The following is a 14,618-nucleotide window of genomic DNA, read 5'->3' on the forward strand; positions in this document are numbered from 1 at the left end:
AGAATGTACGTATTATCCTGCGTGACTAATGCAAAGCTGTGGTTTACTTAATAAATGGCTTTAATGTTGATGGACTGTTTGCCAACCCAAGGACAATAGTTTGAAAAAATTAGATTCAATACAAATTGTACAGTAAATAGTTCTGCCGACAACCGGAACTCAGCATGGTATGAGAAATCTCCCGGAAAGCAAGAACAAAGAGGATCATTTTCCTGTAACTGTGATGAAGCTGTGATATTTGTTGTGTGACTGTTAGAGAGCAGACAGTACATCTGAGGCACAAGATGTCGACCCTTAAGTGTTCAGATCACAAGTTCCATTGAGGAGCGACTGTCAAGTGAGCAAAATAAAGCCTAAATTGAAATGGCTCTGTTCAAGATATTTGATCATCTTAAAAAAAACATGTTAACAATATTAAAGTAATATATAATAATATTTCACAAACTACAATTCCTGACCAACGTTTTGGAAGTTTTTCCCATTATAGACCCCGTAAAACTTGCTTGTTTTTTGTATGGGAAACTGATGATGTGCATTAGTGCAGGCGCCTAGCCTTAGATGCTCATTCTGTAAATACTATTTACATATCCTCCATAGCTGACAAATAGCTAAAAAATCTAGACTCATAGTTGGCTTGATAAATTATGTGATGTAGGCTACCATCCTTGACTATCACAAAAGTTTGCACCCTAAAATACATTTTACTTTTACTCCTTTTTCTCACAACCACACCATTCTTTTTATATTCATAAAGTACAAATACGTCAATGCAAATGATAGTTCAGCTCGCAGACAATATGCTGTGAAATATTGACCATTTTGTAGAGATAAATCATATGTTAGCTAGCCTATTAAAAAAAAACCAACCCTGTCAAGATTTCACAGGATATACAAATAGTTTTCCAACAGGTTAAGTATGGTTAGATCTGAGGGTTTATGGTGTATAGTTTGAGAAGATTTCTAAGCCTTTTTGGTCCATTGTGGAATAATACGGTAGGCCCCACTAGGCGTGGGTGAAACTTTGGAGAGAAGAGTCACTTGTTCCACCCAACCACTGGAGTCATGTCCCAACAGGACACAGCATTTGTACAGTTCAAAAGGGAAATTATTTCCACGACAACACACACCAGTGCTTCTAGGCTTGTAAACAATATTATAATTGATGTTAACAACCCCCCCCCCCCCCCCCCCCCATAAACTCAGAAGCCGCTGAAGGGGCATTTTGAGGTAAATAATATTCATTAGCCTCAATGTTATGTTGCTACACTTTTCATTTGAATTATTTTATAAATGAATTTGAATTAAAGTTAACAATCTCAGAATTAACTCTATACCGTACAAAATGTTCATTCATATCATAAAGTCGAGCCAGGTTTGATTACCCTCCAAACGACCCCTCCTTCTCTGTCTCCCTCCCACTGCTGTTGACTGGCTGCGCCGGTTACGTAACACATTTATGCTTGGCGCACGTGGCCCCAGCCATAATAGATGGCATCATTTTTGACGGATTAAAGATTACCATCGACCCAGTGATCACAACCTTATCACGCAACCCACAGTTTACCTTTTGGGGTGTAGAATAAGGGCGAAGTCAGGGGGTGGGGGGGGGGGAATAAACAGCAAAATAACAGTTTCCCTCTCTTTAATGACTTTAATGACTGACTCGCAGAGACAGATTCCTGTGCACGACACGAGTCCTCTCCGTCTCATACCATTAAATGATCCACAATGAAAACAGAATGAAGGGGGGAGAAGGGACAATGTGTTTGCTCATAATCTGAATGTGCATTAGTTTAAATAGGCTACTGTGCTATGGGCTGTGCCAGCTTTGCTCAGAAAAAATTAATATTCTGGGATTCCATATCACTTTATAGCCAACCAACACATATCGCTTATTTGAATTAAAGTTTAGAAATTATAAATAAATATTAATTTATTTAAATTATAATATTAATTTATTTAGAATAAATGTTGGAAAAATAAATAAATAATATTCATATATAAATAAATATTCATTTATTTACAATAAATGTTGGAAAAATATGGCGATTAGTCAAATATGGTAGATTGTGAGTTAATATCAATCAGCTCAGATAAAAAAATATATATATATTGCACATTTGTTTAATTAACGCCCTGAACACACTTATGAGAAGCTATTAGTGCATTTTTGCCTTTCTCTCTCCTGCAATATGGTGTCACCATGCCCGCAACAGATTGACCACTACTCCCCCCCCCCCTCCTCTCTCTCTCTCTCTCTCTCCCCCCTTCCCTGTCTCACGCTATTCCCCTCCTCCTCCTCCTTCTTCTTCATCCCGTAGGCTATCTGTCATTCTGAGCACTGCCGAGACGACGGCTCAATCCTCTAAACGCCCGGATGAGAGCAGCAGGCGACATTCAGGACAACTTGGTCGCATGAATCGGCGGAGACGAGGGCAACCAACCATTCCGGTGGGGGACGACGGCCACTGCTGGAATCTGTGACATTCTCGGCACAGCCCACGGAGAGCGGTTCTGGGAAAATACAGGCAAGGGTATAGAGGCGAGGAGGCGGAGAGGAACACGGCACATTTCCCCCCCTTGTGGTGTCCGATTTCGTTGGTAAGTACATTTTGTCTGGGCAAAAAAAAAAAAAAAAAAAAAAAAGGACACGCTGCCCCCTGTTTGTTGTTCATCTTTTCGACTGGCCTGCTGTCCTGTTCAGCCACTTTTCTTCACGCATTTCTTTTGTGGTGAACGAGACGGAACGGGCCTGGTAAGTGTGAACACACAACGTGAAACATGCATGTCTGTGTATAGTAGGCGAGCCGCGGCAGCTTGCAGCCTCGAAATATTTCATTTTTTACTCGCAAGTCGGATTTCACCACGAGCGGCTTTTTGTTTAAAAAAAACAACAACAAAAAAACGCGCCCGTGCTGTTGTTGCCACCGCTCGCGACGCAGCTGAATGAAGCCGCTGCACGTGTGTGACTCCTACATCCAAGTGTGTATCACAATAGCACTGATTCACTCTCACACACACACACAGACAGTCTGGTGGTCCGTTCACCAGCCAAGAAAAGGCAAGAGCTTCCTTTTTGCCCTGAGCGCCGCGTTCAACTTGCGTGTAATTGCTTTGCTGTTAATCACGCGAGTTCATTTCACTCTGTTGAGCTTTCTTTTCGTGCACCGAGTAGACACTGTTTGACGGTAAGGCGGGTCAACAACCGAGCATGCGCAGTAGCCACCGTAACTGTCGGCCTCGTTGCCCAATAACGATAAGAAGTTCGGGAAGAGCCTATCCCAAAAATCTGAGAAGTGCCTCAGGTCTGTTCCCCGGTCTGCACCACGAGCTTTTTTTTTTAGGCGTTTGTTGTCTCCGTGTCTGCTTTCTCTACCTTGTTGTTGAGCTGTGGGTGTTAGCCAGCCTCAAAGCCAGTCAGACAGCAGAGGAAAAATAAACCTGATCTGTTCACCTACAGATATGAGTCTGCGATAACAAGCCAGGCACCTATTGTGACAGTGTGTCTCTGTTTAGTAAGCCCCAGGGCGAGCCTCTTCCTTTGTCCCCATTAAAGATCACAAACACTGGAACACAGTCACGGCCAACATAGAGGGGTGGAAAATATAACAAATACAGCCTGGACAAAAAAAAAAAAAACAGCTCTGGAAAAAGTTCCATTTTAATGATGCCAATTAAGTCCAAATATATTTTCAAAGTTAAATCCACTTGATTCATCAGGGATAGAATTAAACATTGATGCAGAAAAAGGCCTCCTGTGAGTGTAATGCTGTTATATTTCCTCTATTTGAATTTAGGACTACAGTATATGAATACAGGTGCATCAACATGCCAGCTGGATTTTACTAATGTATTTCGTGGAGTTTGAGATCATTTAACTTCTACTGTTAATTTTATAAACTTAGTGAAGTAGGATACAGTATCAAAATTATACTTAAAATAAACGAGTGAAGTATGAAAAAAGTGAAGAAGACTTCACGTACCTTCAATCTCGAAAGCTGCTGCGAGGAACTCTTATTTTTGTGCTGATCTTGGTGGCCCCCGTGGACGACACTCTAATTTCTTATTTCTTCGCTGATCTTGTCCCGTTGGTGTGTTTTCGGAGTGTTTTCTGAGCATACGTCTCATCCTGTTGTATGACATTATGCAGCTTTCACTATTATTCTTTCTGTGGAAGATGTAATTACAGGCTGTTTATGTAGCATGCTTTTTATCCGTTTGTCCAACACCTAACCAGGCGGCAGCTGTAACAGGCATTGAAAAGGACTATATTGAAATCCTCTTCTTGCTTATGGTCTTGTTTGGTTTTATCGACCAGAAAGAGGCACCAGTATTTATTTTAGTCTGTTTCATAACCAACTAAAGACCCCTTAAATGAGCTTGAAGGACTAGAGTAATCATTTCTCTTATGATGTTTTGTTAACCACTCTTAGAACACTAAACGTATTGTTGGCTTCTTTAATTATTTATCCATGGTTTCCACTGTTGTGGATTGCATCATAGCATTGAGAGTTTCTGTGATTTTGTTTAATCCCTTCTGTTTTGGCTAGAATGTGTCAAAAATCAAGTCTTCCCATACAGCACCTTTTTTATTGATCAACACAAACACCACAGCAACAACATTTCCATTAGCCTGCTGCGTTATAGTCGGTGTGAGTACACAGAATCCTGGCAGCCAGAAAGGGGCTTGTGAGTTAATGATTAATCTTCATATTACGATAAGAATGGTTGAGAAAGGAGAGGAATGCAGGGGTCTGGCACCACCTCACATGTTTTCTTTTTTAGTAGTTTCTCTTTATAAAGCTTTACTGAAATTATGTAACATCGGTGGTTTTTACTTAGTGGGCTCATAAACTGAAGGGAGTAAATACACTGAGAATATCTTGTCTAGCCATAAAGGCCATTGGACTGATATAAAAGTAGATTGTGAAAAGATATGCTGATTAATGACTTCCCTTTCTTTACACGCCTTCTTTGTTCATGTGACTATAAAAGTTAACACTGTCAGACTTCTGCTGACCAGCTTCTATGAGAAAAACACATCTCTGACTCTCCCGTCCCTGCACTGTTTAAACACACGTCCACCTACCTTTGAATCGTGCGTATATCGTTTTATCATTTGCAGACCCTCAAACCCTCACTCATGTTTATATCTTACTCTATTTGAAGAACAGGGATTAAGAAAAAAAATATTGCGCCTACACAGTTTAGTCTGCTATTCTGCTTTTGAGGTTGCCTGATTTGCTTAGTGAACCTGCTTTCCAAGAAACATTCAAACATTTTTGTTGAACATAGCAACTATTGCTTAGGTAAATTAGACAACTTTGCACAGAGGAGAAACAAATAGTAGTAGTTTATTTAATGAATATATCTGTTGTTGTTGTTGTTGTAGTAGCTCCCCTTCTCATTGAGCCTTAATTACATTTTTCATTCACTACCTTGTGGAAATCAGGTGAGTTCACAGAAACATCAGGGACAATTTCAATTTATATTATGATTGTACTATGACCGCCCCTTTGTGAGCCTTGTGGAGAAAAACAATCCAGGCAGAGTGATTCACGGCTAAATTGCCGGTGTGCAGCCACAGCTTTGAGCAAACAGCCAATAGAGCCTCTCCTTTGTGCTAACACATGAAGTGAAAGGCTTCATAACAGACACACAGCAGTGAACATTTAAACAACAGTTTAAATCAGGCAGCTAAAGCTTTATGTTGTAATTGTTCTGCGTTGAAGTCAGTGGAGGAGGGGTGAGCTGTTTTGTATCCACACATGCACAAAGTATTTGTACATTGTGTAATGTTTTCATGTTTAACACTATGCTTAAAGATCATTGTCAGACCAGTTTTCACGGACATGTGCTTTCAAAGTACATGTGACAACACACTTCCAAGAACTATCTGTAAAGTGTGGCTCCTCCTTTAGTTCCAGTCTAAGTCAAATTCATATTAGGCCTCTCGTATTGTGAAAAGTGCGGGCAGGTTACACCACATCACTTCAAAGCTTCCCTCCTTGAGAGGTGCACCCTTTCCTCCAAGACTGATACGCTCTCTTTAGAAGAGAAGCAAGTGGAGGATGATTTTTTTTTTATATGTTTTGAGGAATCATTGCAGAGATGTAGTCCAATTCCAGATGCCAATGTCTTTGATAAATTATAAATCAATGGAAACATTGCACATCTGTTTTCCTGTTTAATACATAAAAAAAATTAATAATAATCCAAAAATGGTATGCTGGGTTTAATTCTCCAGCTGCCCCTCTATGTTCATCTTCTGTAAAGCTCAATCATTTAACAGACTTATTTTTCTGGCTTGATGTTTCGTCTATTTTTAAAAACATTTTACTACATTTGATGGGATTTTTAGCCAAGTATGCCAGTGGCCCTAGAATGGCTAATGTCATTGAGTCCAGCCCTGTTGTCCAGACTGAAATATCCCTGCAATTATCAGGTGGCTTAAGTTGACATTTTGTACATACTTTCATGATCCCCAGAGGATGAAATCTAATGACTGTGACGATCCTCTACCTTTTCCCATAACACGCATTTGCCTCCAGGCCTCCTTTAGATTTGCCTCCTAAGTTGATTGTGTCCCAATTTGTTGCACCTGTCCTGGGCCAGTTGGTGTAAATACAAGTCACGTGATTTTCACCCCGAAAAAGTCAGAGTGCCAGAAAGTTGATCTTCATCTGCAGAAATATTTAATGAGAGTAACGAGTTGTTGGCTTTGCAGTTTTCTTTCACTCGCACCATATGACATTGTTGGTTTAGGATGATGTCATTGTGTCCCTATCCCTGACCTCATTATGTCCCCGTAACGACATAATGAGGCCAAAATTATAGTTTGAATATTCCAGCAAAAATGACACGCATCTCATCAGCAGAGTTGTTTTGTGTTTATTGCTGATCAGTGTGATTGGCACGTTTTGATGTCAAAACACCACTTTGGTGGAGTGCAGTTTCACAGAGGTGCCTGCAGGGCTGCAGACTTATTAATCCCTAAACCATTGACACATTTATCAGTCATGAACATGTGTTAAATGCTGCCCCACTGTGTAACATTAAAGCTGATAGCATTTTTTTTAACTGTCATCATGGGACTGCTAAATATTTGAGACTGATGCAGAAAGCTATATAGAAGGGAAGATTTTACCACTGACGGATGTGGAGGGTAATATAGTGCGTTTCTGAGCTGGAATGAAAGTCTTCCATTTGGATTTTGCGCTGATATGATCATGCAAAGGTTACTTCACAAACACTAAACATATACATTTTGGTGACTAGCAAAATCTATGGAAGTCTTTTTCATGATCATTTTTTTTTTTTTGATGAGCTGCTACGACATTTCATCAGCCCAAAACAAATATGGATGTATTTGTCAGAAGCTCCAATTGGCCCGATAACTTAAGACGACAGATATATTTGTCAGACTCTAATTTGCAGGTACTGTATTACAAGATGGAACTAAAGACATTTAAAGAACTTAAGTCACATATTTTTGATGAAAATAACATATGGCTTTGATAAACAAAAGAGGTAAGACAAAAAAAAAAAAAAAAAAATGTATGGAAAGTGTGGTGGGTTCTGTTGTGGTATCCGTGACGGTGGGGCCCCGTGCAGTCTGGCCCTTCTGCCAGTGAGTGTGTCTGTGGCGGAAAAGGCAGTCGGCCCCAGGACTGGCAGCGTCACCGTCAGGGAACAGTCTGTCTCTCTGATCGGCCCACCTCGCCCTCAGAGCACAATCATACTGTTATGTCTGAGCCCTCCTTCGCCATGGCAACATCACATGATAGCACAGTGGAAATCCTCATGCTGTGTGTATGTGTGTGTTACATGTCTTGTAAAAGCATCGCTTATCGGTGCTGTCGCTGAAAACCTGGTTAAGCATGTCAGTGATCATATGGAGCTGAAAACAGGTCTTTCAATACAAACACAGTTGGAGAGCAGAGTGAAAAGAGAGGTCTACTGTACATGAGAAGGTTGTTGTTAACAGGAAACTGAGAGGAGCGCACATTTAGCAAGATGCTAGCTGTAGGTGATGGAGAAAGATGCTGAGAACAAATAGTACCATCTTCAGAAGAGCAATTTTTCTTGCAAAGTCTCTTGAACACTTAATTTGGGCTTTGCTGCAGGGTCAGGACACCAAACAAAAATCATCTCTACTACTGCTGACACTACTAGACTACTCTTCAACCTCAGGTTCAGTTTTGAATTGTCTGACGTTTGGGGAAGAAGATAATTGAGGCTGCATTTATACAATTAAATATTTGTGGTTCATTCACATGTTTAGGTATGCAACGGGTTTCAGGGAACTATCGAGTGGCGAGCTAGCGACTGATTAAATGTCAGCATCCCATAATGCTTTTCTGTCCTCCTGTTTACCACTGTCACGTAGGCCAGCATTTTTCTTTTACCCAAATGTGAGCCTTAATTGCCTGTAATGCTCCAATTCTTTTACCGACATGTCTTCACTGAATGAGTGTGGTAGTTTGGGGGGTTTCTTTTTGTGTTCCTGACAAATATAAGCATTTACAGTTAGCATTTACTCTATTTAATCACGATTCCTGGTAGTTTTCCTGTCTTGGTTGCTTTGAAGCAAGAGACCTTCAGTTAAATTAGGGAGTGACGCATTCAAATAAACCTCTTCTCTTTAAGTTATGGGCTCCTTAAAGACTAAGGCTCTATATTCTCCCCATAAAATGGGAACTCATATTGACTTACATGGAAACAATTAGCCATTATTACACGAGTTAGCATGTGACTGCTTATGCTGGTTGCATCGTTTTCTCTGACCCTTTGTGTGTTTTTTTGGCTGTGTTTGTCCTCTCCACTCGGTCATGAGAGCCGTTTTGTAGGGTTTCTGGTGGCCTTCTGTAAGCGGCAGGGTCTGTATCAAAGCGTTGTCACACAGAGCGTCTCTTGTTTGGTGCTGGCCTGGTGTTAACTATGCTAATGACGGGCTTACTGCTGAACTGTGAGGCATTGTGGTTTTATTTATGGGAAGTAGAAAGGACATTGTTTTCCCGTTCAACTCACTCAAAAGCATTTTTTTTCAGAACAACCTGGGGCTTGACTTTAATGAGTCTTATTTTTACAGACGTGTGGTCAGTTTAAAGTTAAGTAAACCCCTAACGCAGATTACTGTGAAGGCATGGGAACAGACATTTGTGAGGATTTCTTAAGGTCATGTAAATGACACATTTATGTTGCTGTATGGATACTGATTATGACCTTTGTTTTCAACAGCTTGTGATGTTTCACTCCAAAAATTGACAACCCTTTTTTGTGTTGGCTGCATAATATTTAAGGCAGGGTTGGTCATTTTCTCCAAACACACTTTTTAAGAATTTAGATGAAATTGTCTTTAGGTCCTGACAGAAATTAATAATGCACGTGCTCTGAAAAAGAAAATAATAATATCCGTCATGTGTAGCAGTTGTAAGCATGTTAGACTTAGACCAATGTCTGCCACGAGCTACCAATTTGTTGAACCAATCACCCCTCCCTGTCTCACTGCTTGTACTCTACCCCTTGCGTGCACTAGCCCACACTCTTAATACTGTGAGTTTACTTACCTCTGAACGAGACATGAGACCACAGGTCCGCTTCTTTTATTAATTTATTAGGTGCAATAGCGTGACAAACTGGAGACATATACATGACAAATGAGGCACAAAGAAACAAACACACAAGGTCAGGACAGCAACAACAAAATATAATACAAAAAATAAAGACAGCAAAATACTGAGACATCAACAGACACACATCTGACTATGACACAAGCAGTAAGTGTCAAAAATGCTCCATAAATGTCTAGTACTTTTGGGAATGGAACAGAAATGTATATGGAGTGAATGTTTTACCTAGAAGCCACCTGTTGATGTTCATCAGCTGCATGATAGTAAGCTTAGCATATTTTAGCCAGACTAGCCAAGCTCAGCTCGTATTGCTGCCTATAAAAGGCCTTAAATAAGAGACTACAATTATGTAGAATAATTTGGGGCACCGGACAGCGTAGTGGTTAACTGGTTATGATGTCATCTTATGTACAGTCGCTTTATTCCTCATTGCAGGCTGTGGGTTTGAATCCATCCGCTGCCCTTTACTGCATGTCACCCCCCCATCTCTCTTGAGCTGTCCTATCCATAATAATAAATGCACAAAATAACTTAGTCGAATAATTTGCTACTTTTGAATGTTAGTATTTTTCAAAACTATTGACAAGAATTATAATTTCACAATATTTTTCATGCGATGACACCAAAACTGAGGTGCTAACAATTGGTGAATTTTATGACATGTGGTGTTACAACCCTGTTTTCTTTGTTAATTTCTAAACTCTTAACCTTATGAATATTTTATATGTTTTTGCTCTCTCTCATAGCTAACCAATCGGTTTCTTTTGTCTGTTTGAATGTTCAACGTTTTGTAGAAATCTTTGTTGTTTGAACAGGTGTGAGCTCACGTGTCCTCTTTAACTCAACCACAATCCAGAGGAAAACCTCCTTGAGCAAAGGGTGTGACAAGCACAAGGGACGAATGATCGACCTGTCTGCACTGGTCCACACTGTTGTGTTGATAATGTAACCGTCTATTTGCTATCTGCATTTGATTGTCAGGTTGGGGCAGGGCTCCATGTTAGGATGAGCAGCTGGCTGACTGGTCACTGCACACACTCATGTGACACTGCTATTTCCAGCCAAACCTTTCCTCCACTCTCCTGCCTTTAGCAACAAGAGCTAGTGGCGGATATGTGACACCTCAGAAACTAGTGTGGATGGGAGGTGGGGGCAGTTTGTCAGATAGAGTGGTGGTATCTATTAAGGTCCCACCTTGTCAGGTGAGGAGCTGTAAGGTAGAACAATGGCATGTAAAAATGTAAATTATTCTGTTTGAGATAAGAGTGGCATAATCGTATGTGCTGTGAGCAGTGAAGCTGACTTTCAGGTTGCTGCCGCCAATTCGTCAATTGTCCTGTCATGTTTGCACATTTTTCAGTTGACTCAAAATAAACACATCTGTCGTGGAAGCTGACAGGGTGACAAGGGATCAGGGGATAGTGATGTTCTTGAGTCTTTGTGATGATTACATTAGTTAGTATAGTAAGTGTGACAGGTGGGGGTTTATTTTAAAACCCAACAATCAAACATTCAGAATTAAAGAAAAAAAAAACCTTATGCTCCATCAACTTCTCCTGCATGTCCAAACTATGTTTAAAAATTCTTGCTAGCATGCATGCAATTTTAAGATGACCAACCTTTTCCTTTTTGCTGTTTGCTGTTTAGACCCATTACCTGATTTGATTGACATGTTGGAGATAACTTGTTCACATATTCTCACCTTCTCATGGTTCTCTGTGTCAACACATATGTAATCCTACATGCAGTATGCCCAATGTGTGCCTGTCTTTAGATGTATGATTACGGTACTTAGGAATCAGTGTCATTAGTCAGTCACCACTTTCATTATAATGATATCCCAGACTTTAAATAACACCTCTGGTACTGACTAAACTGGTACATGGATATTTACATTTTCCATCTTTATTTTACTGATTTGTACAATAGTGTGCAAGTAAAAACAATTTGTAGATGTATGTGATAGGGTCCTCCTACAAGACATTTAATTGCATGGTGCTATGAAAATACCGTAGTTAATATGTATGATAACTGCACTGTATCATGTCATTAGGCTTTAGAAAAATGAAAAAAATACCCAACAAGGTATTATGGGTAATTGTTTTCCTTTATTAGAAGATGAATTAATCACAGTATTTAAACAGAGTGAAGGATATGATTAGGGGTTTAATACAGGCCTCGAAGCCCTGTGATTTAATAATTGTAAATTGTATAATTGTTCCTCTTAAGATCTATGATAATCTAAACAAGGAAATGAGAACCGTTTTGGATCGTAGCCTGGAAAATACACTGGTACCAAAAATACCTCTGTACTACAGGGAACCCTGGGGAAAACACTTAAAAGTGGAGTGTGCACAAAATAAAGCGGTCCTGTCCTTGAGCAAAGATGCTTTTATAGGGTAATGTCAGGCCAGTCAACTATGGGAGTCAAGGATTAAATATCGTAGAAAATCTCCAGGGTTCCCTTTACTGAACAGGCGCTGACATCTTCATAATGTTTCACACATTCCAGCCCCGCTTTAGCTCAAGAGTAAGTAACCCCCCAGTGCCGGGGTTATGTTGAGAAGGCTTACCCAGCCTCAGACCGAACTGTAGTCCACAAACCTGTCAACATGATCTTTACGCATAAACACTTCTGTTTGTTTGTATCTTGCAAAATAGACAATGGGGTAAATTGTTTTCTGTTGTCTCCAGCTAAATGTTGTATTGTTATTATCTTGAGCTGTTATTACATCTTGCATAGTTATAGTGTCTTGATAAACATCTACAGTAACAGTGTAAGGAGGTTAGATAAAGTTAAGGACTAACAAGTGTTTTCTTGGCTGATAAACGACCAAGACGCTTGTACTGACACTGAGCTGATGAACAGAGGAAAAGTCTAAATCTGATCTCATCTAATCTTTGTTTTAAGCTCATCACCTTATTAGCTCTGAAGTTAGACCTCCAGGGTTTGTAAGTTTAAAGCATTTCTATCATCAGTTTCTATTAGCTGTTTTAGGTGTTTTAGGTGTCAACACATTGTAAGATGTGACTCACCAGCTCACATGTTCATTATTACTCAAAGGTGACTGAGATACAGATTAATAATACAGTGTTGCTGGAAAGGGCAAACAGTACAATGTCCCAAAAAATGCAACCGTGATGTTAAAAATAAAACATGTAATAAGACTGAGATGTTTTTTATGGTGAGTTCTTTCTCATTCTTTCCTGGTCTCTCTCTGTATGAAAAACAAAGTGTTCCACTTTGGCAGCCCCTAGAGGCATTGAGAACTTGTGATGCAGTGACAAGATATGCAGTGGTATTTTTTGTGAATGTTTCGGTTGGTGCACTCTTGTCTGATTTCCTGTGTGGCATCCTTTTTGCAACTACAGCACATTTCAAATGATGAAGGTTGTTGTGGCCTGTTTAACTTGTTTGGTCATATATTTACACTAATAAAAAGCCACTTGACTGGAGCTGCCTATATGTGCTATTTTAAAATATCTATGTATTAGTGGATTGTTATCTTGGAAACAATGCAGGTTTACTTTGAAGTGGATTCCCTGTACTCAGGGAGGTCCTTATCTATAAACTAAATGATCTTATCCAATTTATTTACATTTTTCTCATCCATTTAGGAAAAAAGCTATTTTCTGTTGATCTAAGTACCTTCATATCTTGTTACGTGACCACCGATGCAAAAATGCATAAATTCCAAACCAGATTTCTTTTGTCAAAAATATACCGTTGATTTTTTCCCCCTCAAATTAAACTTAAGCTCAGTAAAGATGTCACTGATTTGTTTGCCACAGTCTGAAACTCAGTTTTTTCTACTGCACCTTTATCATGTACGCTCCTTGTGCAGCATTGAAGAGACAAATTGAAAGTTGAATTGGAGAGGATTCATCTAGCTGCAGACTGCGCGTGAAGAGATGATATTATGTTTTGTCATAGAGCAGCCTTTTTAAGTCATGTTGGGGAGATAATACAAATTAGTTTAAAATTGTGAATTACTTTAGAGTGGTGTACAAAGCAGCAGTGCAGGTTTGAGTGTTTAGGCTTGAAGGGGCATTTATCACAATGGAAATAAAGCATTTAGCAACACATGAGAAAAAAAGAGTGGATTTGAGCTTCATTGTGCCACCTCCTGGTGGTGCAATTACGTCCTGATCTGAGGTGATGGGTGGAAAAGTCTTAAGGAAACGATTTGTCCCAACAAGATTAGAGTTGACCCAGTCAAAGCCACCCTCCTCTTCATCTACCCTCCATCACCGGAACACCAGCAGACCACTTGTCACGATGAGTTTCCTTCAGCGTGGAGCATGCTGTGACAGCACTCAAAGACACAAAGAAAGTAGCACATGCAGCACAGCCTCAAACAACGCTGTCCCCAAAATACCTCTCCGTGGAGCAATCAATAAAACATATTGTTTAAAAATAGTTTGGAAAAGATTCAATTTCTAGGGCTATAAGGCATTTCTATTGACTACTGAACTATAGTGTTATTAATTGAGTGATTATTCGAGTATGAATTCACAAAGAAAATAGACAGACAAACTTCTTTTGTGAATTAAAGCTGCATGTGTGGTACAGCATGGTTTGCAAACTTGCCACACAATGCAAAAGGGAGCAGCCCTACATTCTGAACAGGATACAATCTGTGTGCTCACCATGTGTTGAAAGTGTGTAACACAAACAGCAAACGTGATAGATAACGCTGGTCACACAGCGTGTACTGTGTAATTTTCAGGTGAACTCATTCATGCTTCAGAGGTAGTTTTAGCAGTCAGAGCAGCATGGAGGCTAACTCTCCTGCCAGGCAATACTTTTATTCTCGGTTCAGTGCTGGATTCAAGATCATTTTGTTCACTGAGAGAAACGTGCTGTCTATTTACTTTCTAGTTTATCTATCGATATTTCCCCAAAGTTTTCTAGTTCGAAATGTTCAGCTGGAATGGACGCAGCTTTTGAACCAAACAATTATTCAGTGGTTTAACAGTTCAGTT

The 14,618-nt window shown here is 39.8% G+C and overlaps 1 protein-coding gene across 3 annotated transcripts in view; it reads left to right on the forward strand.

Annotated features, from left to right (window-relative positions):
* Positions 1–2,301: 2,301 nt before the first annotated feature.
* slc20a2 (solute carrier family 20 member 2) overlaps positions 2,302–14,618 on the forward strand; it is a 48,293-nt gene continuing 35,976 nt past the window's right edge. For 2 of the 3 annotated variants that reach the window (XM_020643906.3, XM_020643901.3), the window contains exon 1: positions 2,303–2,601. The gene's annotated coding sequence lies outside the window, so the exon portion shown is untranslated. Of the gene's footprint in view, positions 2,602–14,618 lie in introns of all 3 variants that reach the window. The other variant, XR_010664836.1, reaches the window with a different exon arrangement.

The sequence above is a fragment of the Labrus bergylta genome, chromosome 2 (assembly GCF_963930695.1).
Source record: "Labrus bergylta chromosome 2, fLabBer1.1, whole genome shotgun sequence".
Lineage (NCBI taxonomy): Eukaryota > Metazoa > Chordata > Actinopteri > Labriformes > Labridae > Labrus > Labrus bergylta.